Genomic DNA, 14,174 nt, shown 5'->3' with positions numbered 1-14,174 from the left:
CTTGACCCATAGTTCAGTAACTAATGTTATTTAGCTAGATATTCCATCACACAGCATTCCTTTAAAACATTTAGATAGCAACATTTAGGCACTTAACCTTTTTTTAAAAGAAAAAGATGTGACTCTTTATTAGAAAACAAGAGAACCTCTATCCATACTTAAAAGGGCATATTTACAAAGATTGGGAGAAGAAAATAGGTACAACTTTCTTTAATAATAGTTCTTAGTTATATATGTGAAACAGAGGCTAGGCAGGTTCTTAGCTTCTTCATCTGTATAATGGGTCAGCTTTTAGAGAAGAATGGACACCTCTCAAAGGAGACATATAGAGGGCCTCCCTGCTGGCACAAGGGGTTAAGAGGGCAACCTATGAAGCTGTCCGCAACCTCTGCAGCATGAGTTTGATCCCCGGCCAGCCAGGTTGCTAATCCACATGGCGCAGCAGACCTCTCCTGACTTGCCCGCAGCTCCCCTCAGCAGTGTATTTCAGTCAGTCTGCCTGTTCTGCTCCCCACTCTGTCTCTAGTGAATCCTCTCAACCCTCCCCTACACCTCTGGCCTGTACTCCAGCTCTTCTATGCATAAATAAATAAATTTTTTTTTTTAAAGGAGACATATAGATGTTCCACATACACATGAAAAAAAAATGCTGTGGAATATAAATAACCAAAGCAAACATACTGACAAAGCAAAACAAAAATAACTTTTAGATACCTTGAAAAATATGGTGGTTACCAGTAGAGATGGGCAGGGGGTGGGGGCAATGAACAGAGGGGGTCAATTTGATAGTGTAAATGTCAGTGGTGGGTAAGTGAAGCACATACACATTTAGAGGTGTGAAGCTGTATCCCCAAATTATATAGTTTTGCAAATGAATGGTAAGTCAATAAAATTTCATTTAAATAAATAATAAATAAATTTTAAATGTATTTATTTAAGTAAAAATTTAAGGATTTATTTACTTTATGTATACAAGAACTGGGGTACAGGCCAGAAGTGTGGAGGGGGATGAGAGGATTCACCAGAGACAGAGTGGGGAACAGAACAGGTGGATCTACTGAAATAAACTGCTGAGGGGAGCAGTAGGCGAGACAGGCGAGGTCTGCTGTGCCATGTGGATAGCTCCCTGGCCGGGGATTGGACTCGTGTTGCAGTGGCTGCAGATAGCTTCATAGTGCTGTGACTTAACCCCTTGCACACACCAGGGAGACCTCCTTAAGTTATTTTTATTTAATGAACATGTACCTTTTTTTTTTAAGATTTATTTTATTGATACAAGAGCCGGGGTACAGGCCAGATGCACAGGAGGGTGAGAGGATTCACCAGAGACAGAGCAGGGAACAGAACAGGCAGACTGACGAAATACACTGCTGAGGGGAGCAGCGGGCGCAACAGGAGAGGTCTGCCCACTATGTGGGTTGCTCCGAGGCCGGCGGGGATGGATCCGGCACTGCAGAAGCTGCAGACAGCTTCATAGCGCTGCGCTGAACTGCCTGCGCCACCAGGGAGGCCTGAACATGTACTATTTTAAATAAAAACTAATCCTTTCAAATAGCGTTCAAAACTAGATGTTAGTGGAAGTAAGACTGTGATTTACATATTCTTCATTGCTCATCTATTTTTTTCCCTAAATTTCATACAAGAAGCACATTTGAAAGAGTTTGAAATTTGAAAAGGTTTAAAAGTTTTTTATTTTTAACATATATTTAACATGTGGTTTTTACTGATCTGAATACATTAGCATTTTCAAATTCACTCTGAGCCAATTTACTAAATCGTATTCACTATGGTATGTTAGTATTAGTCAAGTTAAGTGGGATTTACACTTTTTACATGCTATATTCTATAAAGTTTTCCATCCTTTTTTAAAAAGATTTTTATTTATTTATACAAGAACTGGAGTACATGTCGGAGGCAGGGGAGGGTAAGAGAATTCACCAGAGACAGAGCAGGGAGAACAGGCAGATGGACAGAAGTCACTGCTGAGGGGAGCAGCGGGCGAGAAGGAGAGTTCTGCCTTACCATGTGGGTTTCTTCCAGGCCGGCCATGAATCGAACCTGCGCTGCAAAGGCTGCGGACAATTTCACAGTGCTGCACTCAACCCGCTGCACCACGTGGGAGGCCCAAGGTTGCCATCCTTATACTAAACATATATAAATATATATTTTGTGGTTTTTTTAACAGTATGAACTTTTTTTCTTTTTTCTTTTTTTTTTTTTTTAAAGATTTATTTATTTATACAAGCACTGGGTACAGTCAGAAGCACGGGAGGGTGAGAGAATTCACCAGAGCCAGAGCGGGGAGCAGAGCAGGCAGAAGGACTGAAGTACACTGCTGAGGGGAGCAGCGGGCGGCAGGAGAGGTCTGCGCGCCCTGTGGGACCCTCACCCGGTGGCCGGGGAGCAGCCGGGAATCCAACCGGCGCTGCAGAGGCTGCGGGCAGCTTTGCAACCCAGCGCTCAACCACTGCACCACCGGGGAGGCCCACTAAACATATATAAATATATTAACCATGTAATTTTAAAAATACTTCAAAAGAAAACTTGAAGACCAAAAAAAACAGCTCTGATCTCACGCTGCACTCAGGGCACACAAAATTCAGTAATGACTCAGCTAGTAATCTCAAACAGATACCCTACTGTTAGGATGGAGATTACAGTATTGGGGAGGTAGTTCTGTAAAAGGGAGGGGGGAAGTAGCCAGTTATTTCTTCGTTTTGTTGTCTTGGTAACTGAGGCAGCTGTAAGAACTGTTTTCTATGATTTTCCAATCCTGTCACAGAAAGAAAATGTTCAAATGGAGAAGCAGATGTGCCAAGGGTATAATTAATCTCCCTGAAAATGGCCCATTAAAATAATGTCAGTGGACATGAGGACGAAAATCAGTACAAACAAAAGAACTAGAAAAATATTAAGTCTAAAGCCAAGAGTATTGCACAGTTGGTTCCCTTTACAAGTTATATGAAAGGCTTTTTGACAGGCCAAAAATCTCTGCAGCTGGAATCTAAGGAGACCCAGCGAGTTTACTCAGAAACCAGAGAGGGAAAAAGCTTCCTGGGGCCAAAATCACTAATACAAAGAAATAAAACACCCACTGGTGAAAGCTCCAAAGAGGAAAGTGTATGACTTCATGGGACAAATCCTTCTAAGTGGAGTCTGTTTGCAACAGTCACGTGTAAGATGAGAAATTAATTCTACCAGACATAACTCAGTCAAGAAAACAAACCCTTGCACAATCGTAGGTAACTAATATTAATTACAGGCTGTGTTAGTATAAAGACACATTACAAAGCATTTGCATGTAACTTCATAAAACAGGTCAATTACAATCACCCTTCCACAACCCACCAGTGTCCGTGAAGTGGAAATTTAAGTAGAGATTGCTTTTTGTGGATTTGCTTTTTGGCTAGTTTTAAGTCAACTGAACTTGATGAAATTAGAAATGTTAACTTTTTATTAGACCTTAAGTGTATAAAAAAGATCAATCTTTTTTCTTTTTTTTTTCCCTACTTTTTCCACATTGCTCTGCCTACTGAATGATTTCTAGTGAATCAATAAGCCACATGGGAAAATGTTAGCACTATCAGTTAGCAATTGAAAGAAAGATATCCTCAGACTCAAACAATTCACAGATAAAACATGCAGCTTTTTTTATCTGGGTACACTAGCTTCAAAAAAAGAAGTATTTTAGTTAAATAATTACTTTCAGATCATCCTAAAAAACATTTTTTTTTTTTTTTTTGCATTTCCCTCTGCACAGGAAAAACAAAGTTTGGGTTTAATCAGGGGCCTTTTTAAATGTTTAAAAATAAAATTTCCAATTGTTTTCCCATTATGAAAATTGATTATGTGAATTTGTCTCCCCTTGAAAAATAGAAAAGGAGATGAAGACTTAGAGGAAAGGGGGGAAGGGAAAAGAAAATAGAGACATTTAGCCGTGAGAAAGGAAGATATCCTGCCATTTGCAACAGCACACATGGATCTGGGGCACATTATACTAAGTGAGGTAAGTCAGAGAAAGGTAAATATTGCATGATATCATTTCTATATGGAATCTTAAAAAGCCAAGCCTGTATAAAAGAGAGTAAAATGGTGGTCACCAGGGACGGGGGACAAGCAAATAAGATAGATGTTGTTTGAGGGTATACACCCATAGGAATAGTAATAAATATTTATTAATAATATATGTAGTTTATGATATATATTTTACATATATATTTTAAAATGTATATTATGTTGTCCTCGTTGCCTTTCTCATCTCATCTTTTCCCTTATTGAGCAATTTGGTCCATGAGTCATTAGATCTTTACAAGGGTCAGGCATGGTGTGGGTGAGTGTGAGGGGTGTGGCGGTAGGGCACCAAGTGTGCAGGATGTCAGAGGCTGACAGGGTGAGGAGTAGATAGGGGTATGAGGGGTGATATTTGCAGCCAGATATGATGTGTCAGAGAAGCATGGTCCCGCCCCTCATGGGGAGTTGGGGTCTGAGCAGAGTATTAAGAGTGGAAAAAGGAAATATCATCATATAGAAGATTAAGTAAAAATTCTACTTTTGTAAATAGAAATTTCAAGTGGAACATATGTGATAGATAAATAGAGATGGATAAATAAGTGTAATTCCTAGGTTGATACACTGAAGAGACATATAAACAATAATCATCCAAGTAGAATCTAGCAGACCTAGATTATTATCTTGAAATACTATTTCCAACTAAAACCCAAAATGAAACAAATTTTAAAAAATGCAACACCTGAGGAAGAAATCAAATACTGTACCAAAATTAACAATGTAAGCAAATAAATAAATTTAATAATTTAAAAAATAAAAAGAAAGCCAATGCTTCTTGAAATAATGACTGAAAAGAGCTCTAAAACATATAAACAATAATCATCCAAGTAGAATCTAAAACAGAATAACTCCACTTTTAAGAATTTAAGGGGTATGGTCAGTCTTTCTTAATTCTAATAGTTGTATGGTTATATAGCAATATCTTCCCATTTTAATTTGTATTTTCCTTATCACTAATGGCTTTATTGTCCATTTAGACATAGTGCTTTATGAAATGCCTGATTTAATCTCTTACCCATTTTCTCTATTGAAACCTTAATGAACATCTGAAAATATTGTTTACAAAAATGTTCAAGAAACCATATTTATATTTATAAAATAACTAGAAACAACTACATGTCAATAATAAACTCCTTAAATAATCAATTCAAAGAATTACTGTGTAACTATAAAAAGTAGAATGGTTAGTGTTTTTGGAAATGTATATGATATTGTTTTGCAAAAAATAAATTTAAAAACAATGTCTAATCCAATACTTTTGTTCTTTACAAACTTTTATTGTTCAGTATAACACACATAAATGGCAGTACACCAAAGAAACATTATATAGGTACTATATCAAAGTGAATATCTTGTAATCATCACCCAGATCCAGAAACAGAACCACTCAAGCATTGGAAGAGTACTCCTGCCACCTCTTAATCTTTACTCCTTCCCTGCTCCCCAAATAAGCCACACTCCGACATGACTGCAGTAACTTCCTTTCTTTTCTTTATAGTTTTCCCACCTGTGTATATATAATAAATGGTGTAGTTCTGTCTTCAGACTTTGCATAAATGGAATTACATGGCATGTGCACACTATGTTTGACCTTTTCCACATCCTTTTTCTGTACACCGTACTAGTTTTTTGTTACTGTATACTGCAGCAGGGAAAGCCTTTCAAATGATTACATGAATGTACCATAATTTATTTATTCACTCTCCTCTTGAAGGACATTTGGGTCTATTATTACTAGGAATATTCTTCTATATGTATTTTATTAAATAGAAACATGCAATTCTGCTGAGTAAACATTTAGGTTTGGCATTCCTAGGCGAAAAATGATATGTGGATGCTTTGTTTAGTAAAAAAAAAATCAGTTTTCCAAATTATCTGTAACCAACTGACATGCTCATCAGCAGTAGGGGAGTTCCTATTGTCCCACAGCTTACTAATACCAGGTATGGTCAGTCTTTCTTAATTCTAATAATTGTATGGTTATATACAATATCTTCTTTTAATTTGCATTTTCTTTATCACTAATGGATTTATTGACCATTTAGACATAGTGCTTTATGAAATGCCTGTTCTAATCTTTTGCCCTTTTTTTCCTATTGGATTGTTTATCTTTCTCATAAAATATAGACTATTAAGGGGAGGAAATTTGAAAAGAAAATACTGCCTAGCCATTCCATCATGATAATAATAGTTATTTCTGTGTGGTGGAATTATGAGTGATTTATATTCTCTTCCTTGTGCTTTTCTACACTTCTCTAATTTCCTGTAATGATTATGTATTATTTTCAAAACACTGTGTTGCACAATTCTAATGAATAAAAACAATGGGTTTTTGCCAAACATACTGTCTAGGGAATAAAGTTTATATGCTGAAGTGTTAAATTTATGGGATATTTGGATGATTAATAGCAGTAACTCTCAATCTACTGCAAGGTGTTTTAAAGCTAAAATTGAATAATCATGCCCTTTTCCAATTTGCAATGGTTTCATTTATTTTGTTTAATGCCTTAGAACCAAATTTAATACATCATGTTATCAACCCATATACATATCAATGAATTATTAATATGCCAAACAGGATCCTGCAGAAACAAAATTATGGTAGAAGTTTGAGCCATATTTAGGGCAATCATACTCCTATATCAAGAATTTCTGTTTTCATTCCTATCAGAACTATTAATGTGATAGTTTCTTTTTTAAAATAAAAGTATTTACATCCTGACAAATCACAAGTTAAAAGGTCTTACATTTCTCATGCTCTGAAAAATTAGCAAATATTGAATAACAACTGACCCCAAGAGCAGACAGCTTAAAAAAAAAAAGGGAATTAAAACATAAGGCTTGACCTTAAAGATCTTGCTTTCTAATTGGAGAAATAAATCAAGCCCTTATGAAATGAAAATGATGAAATGCACAATAATATGTAGATGATGCAGGGAGTCAAGGAAAACAGACTTAAAAGTCTGATGAATGCCTAACACCAGACGAACATAAACTTTGGGGTGGTATATTCTTTCCTCATTGTGGGTTCAGGTAGAGTACGCTGTTCTACAATGTTTGCTATCACATACAATATAAACCATTTCATCTGAATTTATACTACCTTCTTACTGCTATCATAGTGGAAAATCAAATGATTTTATAATAGTGTCTAAACTACAATTCCCCAGGATCCCAATCCTTTCTCCACTGCTTTGTTACGCTCCAGATCTTATTTATACACACAAATGTAGTTTCATATGGCCAAGGTACTAGGCAAGCCCTTGCATAATCTGGAGTACAGCTTAAAGCCCTTAAATATTATTAAAAATTAGTTTCCAGCTATGACTCTCAATAATTTTATATTCCATATAGCAAGATGCAGTGAGTTTTCATAACTGCTAAATTAGAATTTTGACACCAAGAAGTTAAAATGAACAGTACCTGAATGAAAGACTAAATACCCCTAAAATGTCAGGGAAGATGGCAGTGTAGGAGTGCCAGGAATTTCTCTCTCCGCCTGGACAACATGGTACTAGAAAAATCCATCTTACGTAATTATTTAAGAATTCTATATTCAATTCAAAGGCTTGTAGCTTCTAAAGGGAAGATGTGCCTGGCAAATTGTGGTTGATTTTGATCCATTTCAGCATAGTACACTACACTGTCACCCACTCATCCCAGCCCAATGGCAGGCAACTGCACCAGTGTCCCTTAGTGGCTTGCAGGAGCCAGAGTAGGCAATAAGGACTTTGTCCTCCAAATATTGGGGCTTGTGATCTGAACATTAAATGAGACTTCTGATTATGGAGGTGCAGACACAGAAGCAGGCAGCCATTGTTTCATTCTCCTCTAGATGAAGCTTAGAGGGGATTTTTTTATTTTATTATGGGATCTCTTTTTTTTTTTTCCATTTTCGAGCATGTGTATTTGTTTCCCCACCACCACCACCATCCCTTGTGTCCCCTTGTCCCATTCCCTCTCCCTCCCTTTTCACCTCAGAGCCCTCAGGATGTTTATTATGCCCACTAGTTTTGGAAAGTGTTTTTTGTTGTTGCACTGTCTGTTACGTAGAAGTTCAGTGCTTTTTTTTATTGTGGACTACTTTGCTATACATAATTCTCTCAAATCCCCTTCATTTGTTGAAAATGGCTACATTTCATCCTTTCTCATGGGTATATAATACTCTATAGTGTGGATTTAGCACATCTCCTTTATCTAATCATCCACAGATGGACATTTAAGCTGTTTCCATGTCCTAGCTATTATAAATAATGCTGCTGTGAATACTGTGGAACATAAGTGGGTCTTGGCAATGATTTCATAGTCTGTGGATATATATATATAGATACAGATATATACATATATCTATATCTATCTATCTATCTATATATATGTATATACACACCCAAGAATAGGATTGCGGAGTCAATTGGTGTCTCCTTTTATATTTTAGTTTTTTAAGGTAATTCCAGATTGCTTTCTATAGTGACTGCACCAGTTTATATTCCCACCAACAATGTAATGGGTCCCCTTTTTACCACATCCTCTCCAGCACTTCTTGTGGGAGATCTTTTTAATGTGTGTCTTTCTCATGGATGTGAAACGGAATCATTGTTCTAATATGCACCTCTCGATTAAAGGTGACAATAACCATTTTTTTTCATGTCTTTTGGCTTTCTGGATATCCTTTTTAGTGAATTGTCTGTTCATATTTGCTTCCAATTTATTAATTGGGTTATTTGTTTTCTTTATTATTGAATTGTATAAATTTTTAAAATATATCTTTGATATTTGTCCCTTATCAGTTATATATTATGTAAATGTTTTCTTCCATTGAATAGGGTATCTATTTAATCATGTATTTTCTTTTGGTGTATAGAAGATTTTTAACTTGAGGTAATCCCAAGTTTTTAAGTATTTTTGTTTTTAATTACCTTGCCATAGGGGTTGAGTCACTAAAAAAATCTTCATTGTTGACATTATGCAATATATTGTCAGTTTTTTTCTGTATTAAGATTAATTATGAAGATTAAGATTAAGGTGCAACCTATGAAGCTATCCGCAGCCACTGCAGCATGAGTTCGATCCCCAGTCAGGGAGCTACCCACATGGCATAGCAGACCTCTCCTGACTTGCCTGTTGTAGTGTATTTCAGTCAATCTGCCTACTCTGTTCCCCACTCTGTCTCTGGTGAATCCTTTCACTGCCCCCCACCTCTGGCCTGTACCCCAGTTCTTATATGCATAAATAAATAAATCTTTTTTTTTTTTTTAAATAGAGGCATGTTTTATTTATTTGTTTGTTTGTTTGTTTGTTTTGTTTATACATGCACTGGGTACAGTCAGAAGCGCGGGAGGGCGAGAGAACTCACCAGAGCCAGAGCGGGGAGCAGAGCAGGCAGAAGGAGCGAAGTACACTGCTGAGGGGAGCAGCGGGCGGCAGGAGAGGTCTGCGCGCCATGTGGGACCCTCCTCCGGTGGCCAGGGAGCAGCCGGGGATCGAACCAGCGCCACAGAGGCCACGGGCAGCTTCGCAACCCAGCGCTCAACCGCTGCGCCACCGGAGAGGCCCTAAATAAATAAATCTTAAAAAAAAAGAATCACATAACTCACCTGGTGGTTCGTGCTTAAAAAAGCCAGATGCATCTTGGCTTTTATATGCATTATAGTCATTATGGATCAAGATGGGAGCAAAAGATAAGGCAGAGAGGTAGCTACAAGCCAAGTATCTGTACAATTGGAAAGCACCAAAGAATTCTAAGAATACATACATGATCAGATGTTCAGTCTTGAAAGGTAAATAGGGCCACGGTATCCAAAACAGAAGGAGTTGAAGGCTTGAGGCCTCAATCTTCTCAGTAAAAGTCCAAATCATCCACTCAAAGTGAACAATATAGGCACTTGAGAAAAAAGACAAAGATGGGAAATAGTTGGTGGTGGAACAGTTGATACTAAAACATGAAATTTGTTGCAACACCAATCTGCACCTTTGGATGCACTTCTCCAACAGAACTCAGCCACTTCCATAATAATATATTTACTGCACCTATTTCAAGTTAGTCACAACATTCAGGCAAATGTACTAAATGATGGATCCAGAGTCAGTAATTTAAAGGCTACAGTGGTAGGATGAGAAGGCAAGGACATTGAACCTACTGAGTGTCCCAAGCACAGGTTTCTAGTCTGAGTAGAAAGGAGTGAGGCCAGGAGGAGGGAGATACACTTGGAGAAACGTAGGTGTCAAGGGGATAGAGATCTATGAAGCTGAAGTCAGGGAGAGAAGAAATGAAGAAGTTGCTAAGAACCAATGATGGACTTGAGAGCAGGGAAGTTAAGAGGTTGTATTTGTGAATTTTAAGACTGTGAAGTAGAACAGGTGAAAAGGCAATCGAGTTTAATACAAATCAGTAAAATGAGTCAAAGAAACTTGTGTCAGGAAGATGGTCATCTTATATGAACTAAAAGTTGTCATGGACCTTGATGACAAAAAAAGAGACATAAGAAGAAAAATTCGGGGCCTGGTGGTGCAGGGTTTAGTCTCAGCACTATCAAGCTATCACTAGCCACTGTGTTCTGAGTTTGATCCCTGACCAGGGAGCTAACTCACATGGTAAAGCAGACGTCTCCTGCCTCACCCGCTGGTCCTTTCAGCAGTGTATTTCAGTAGATCCACCAGTTCTGCTCCCAACCGTCTCTGGTGAATATTCTCATCCTCCACCTCTGACCTATACTTAAGTTCTTGTATGCATAAATAAAAATAAATCTTAAAAAAAGAAAAATCCAAGGGGGAAAGTGTTTAAGGTGTTGGAAATCAGGTTGTTGTGGTGATGTTGGTACAACTTTAGTAAGCAAAAAGACTATAAAACTATTGACTTGTGTACTGTGATGATAGTATTCTCTGTCAACTTGGCTGGGCTATATTATCCAGCAATTTAATCAAACACTAACTCTAGATGTTGCTGTGAAGGTATTTAATAGGTATGGTTAGCATCTACAATCAGCTGACTTGAAGTAAAGGGGATTTCCTTTCAATAAGGTAGGTGAGCTTTCTGCGATCATTTGAAAGTCCTGAAGAGGGCCTCCCTGGTGGTGCAAGGGGTTAAGTCGCAACCTATGAAGCAATCCGCAGCCACTGCAGCACAAGTTCCATCCACATGGCGCAGCAGACCTCTCCTGACTCACCTGCTGCTCCCCTCAGCAGTGTATTTCAGTCAGTGTGCCTCTGGTGAATCCTCTCACCTCCACACCTCTGGCCTATACCCCAGCACTTGTATGCATAAATAAATAAATCTTAAAAAAAAAAAAAAAAAAGGCCTGAAGATCAAAAACTGAGGTTTCCAGGAAAAGAAATTCTGACTTAAGACAACAGCACCAACCTCCATCTGTTTCCAGCCTACTGACCTGCCCTACAAATTTCAGTCTTGCTAGCCCCAATTACATGAGCTAAATCCTTAAATCAAACCTGTCTCTCTCTAAAAAAGAATATAACATTGTAAAGGCAGGACAGGACACAGTGCAGGTTTTCTGATCCCATGCAGACCGGGTAAAGGAGGAGTCAGAGTCCTCAGTGGTTTTTTGCAGGTCTTTTATTGGGGTTCACCAGGCATATGGCAGGCAGGGGTGCTGGCTGGGGGGCTGGGAGGCTGGCAGGCCTCCCAGCCCCCAGCAAGTCTTCACTCTAAATGGGCTCTCTAGCATTCGTTCTGCTGCTTCTCGGCTTCTCTTTCGGCTTCGGCTTCTGCTGGCGTCCCCATGACGCCGCCCTTAAAAAAAAAAGCACAGTCTTAGCTCAGCTGAATCCCATCTACCTATGCCCACACCCTATTCCAGGTGCCCACCATCAGGCATGCACTCAGGATAAGGATCCATCATCTATCCTGATGGCGGGAGGGCAGAAAAGCCTGACATTTTCTTTACCCTACAAACATGCACACATTATATTAGTAACATATATCTACTCTGTTTCTCTGGAGAACCCTGACAAATATGTAAACTTAAAAACAAGTGAGTTTTATACTAAGTTACATCTCAACAAATTAATTTCTTAATAAAGTTGTCATGAAAAACATGAGCCAGGTGCTTAGACTCTCTCAAGATCACAGCGGAGAGGCCAAAGATGTAAGGTACTTGGTAAGGTACTTCCCTTCTGTTCTTTGAAATGCCAACATGACATCCTAGAAATATTTAGCGGGAGACTTCAAAATTAAGATGTTAGCTAGAAAAGTCACCAATTTTATGTTGTATTATGGAAAGAAGTCTGAGGCAATCCCAATTGGTTGGCATCTAACATAAATCCAGAGTTCCGTTATTTAGCACTTAGATGTAAAATTTTTTTAAAGATTTATTTATTTACACAAGAACTGGGGTACAGGCCAAAGGGGCGGGAGGGTGAGAGAATTCACCAGAGACAGAGTGGGGAACAGAACAGGCAGACTGATGAAATACACTGCTGAGAACAGCAGGAGAGGCAGGAGAGGTGTGCTTGCTATGTGGGTATCTCCCTAGCTGGCCAGGAATCAAACCCTCGCTGCAGAGGCTGCAGACAGCTTCACAGCCCTGCGCTTAATCCCTTGTGCCGCTGGGGAAGCCCTAGATGTAAATTTTTAATTTACAATTGTTACTCAATAAAACACTAGAGAACTAATGACTTAGGAACAAGTGTAGTTTTGGTAATTCCAAATTCCAGTAATTTTTGCCAAGTGAAAATCCTTACATAATGGTTTATTATAAAAGTATGTATTTATATAATCAATAAAATAATGAAAAACATTTAAGCCAGCAATCTGCTTTAATGACCTGTACTACGTAACATAAAAACTATCCTGATACTGTCAACTTCCTACCTTCTTTTAGTTTTCTACAAAGCCAAAAGAATTTTATCATGGAGGAATCCTGGCCCACAGAGCCACTGCACAATTAGGCAATTCCTGTGTATAATTAGGAGATATTAAACAGCAGCCTTGGAACCAAAATGCTTCCTCGAGTGCCAATACAACCAATCTTTCATACAATTAGTGAGATTAACTAGTGAATCGTAGCTAACGATATCATTGAGGATACATGACAAAAGCAAATAAAATCCAAGTACAAGAGACAATATTGAAATTACCATTTTAATGGTATCATAAGCAAAATTAAAGATCTGAGACATAAATGAATTTGATAGCCCTGGAGCGTTACATAATATTCTTTTGTGCCTGGCCTTCTTTGGTACTTATCTCTAAAACTAGTACTCTAATGCACCACTAGCTTTAAATTTTTATTTTTATAAATTATTAAAACAAATCAGCATATACTGTATGTATAACTGTAAATAAAAATGTACATATTCATATTTAAAACTTTTAAATGTAGACATATACATACTAATTTTTTGTTTTTACAAACAGATCAGTTTTGAATACTAAGCTCTTGGGTTTTTTTTAAGGTAAAATAATGACCAGAGACACACTGAGGGGTCTGGGGGAAGAAGAATTAGGGTCAAAATAACGTGATGGGAATTGTATGGGGACTATAACCAAGATGAAAATGCATACATTGTGCAAAAATGAAAAATGTTAAAAAATATATAAAATGAAAAAAAGCAATACATGACTATCACCTTTTAAATTAGTTCAGCAATCTTATTACATCACTTTTGGGACGCTATTTTTCAGAGATCATTTCCATTTTACATATTCTTCGTTATTAATCCCCTATTTTAAATGGAAACCTATCAGTAGTGCTAGACATTGCTAATGTTTTTGTATACAGAACTTGGACTGTAAATCTAGTTGAAGCCACCTTTGGTACATTCTTTCCTCCTGCTAAGTGTGGCCTCTCTTCACAATGCAGGGAAATAATTTTATTTTCCTCTCAAAAGGAAAACGAATCTGGGGCTTTGGTGAACATAACCCTGCTCCTGTAGGAGCTCATAGGTCACACGTCTCTAACACTGTAAAGCCCTTGCTGGGACGGGGAAAATCATGTTTGCAGCTCCCACAGCAAGCAGCAATGCACCTTGTTAAGTACTCATTACCTCGAGTGCTCAGTAAATGTTGGCGAAACCAGCGAAGAGGTGGGAACAATAAAAGGTGGACGTACTTAGGAAATACAAAAAGCAACAAACGCTAGCCACTCACTACC

The sequence above is a fragment of the Talpa occidentalis genome, unplaced genomic scaffold (assembly GCF_014898055.3).
Source record: "Talpa occidentalis isolate TD23 unplaced genomic scaffold, MPIMG_talOcc4v2.1 talOcc4.4, whole genome shotgun sequence".
NCBI classification, from domain to species: domain Eukaryota; kingdom Metazoa; phylum Chordata; class Mammalia; order Eulipotyphla; family Talpidae; genus Talpa; species Talpa occidentalis.
Note: the sequence above shows the minus strand (reverse complement) of the source record.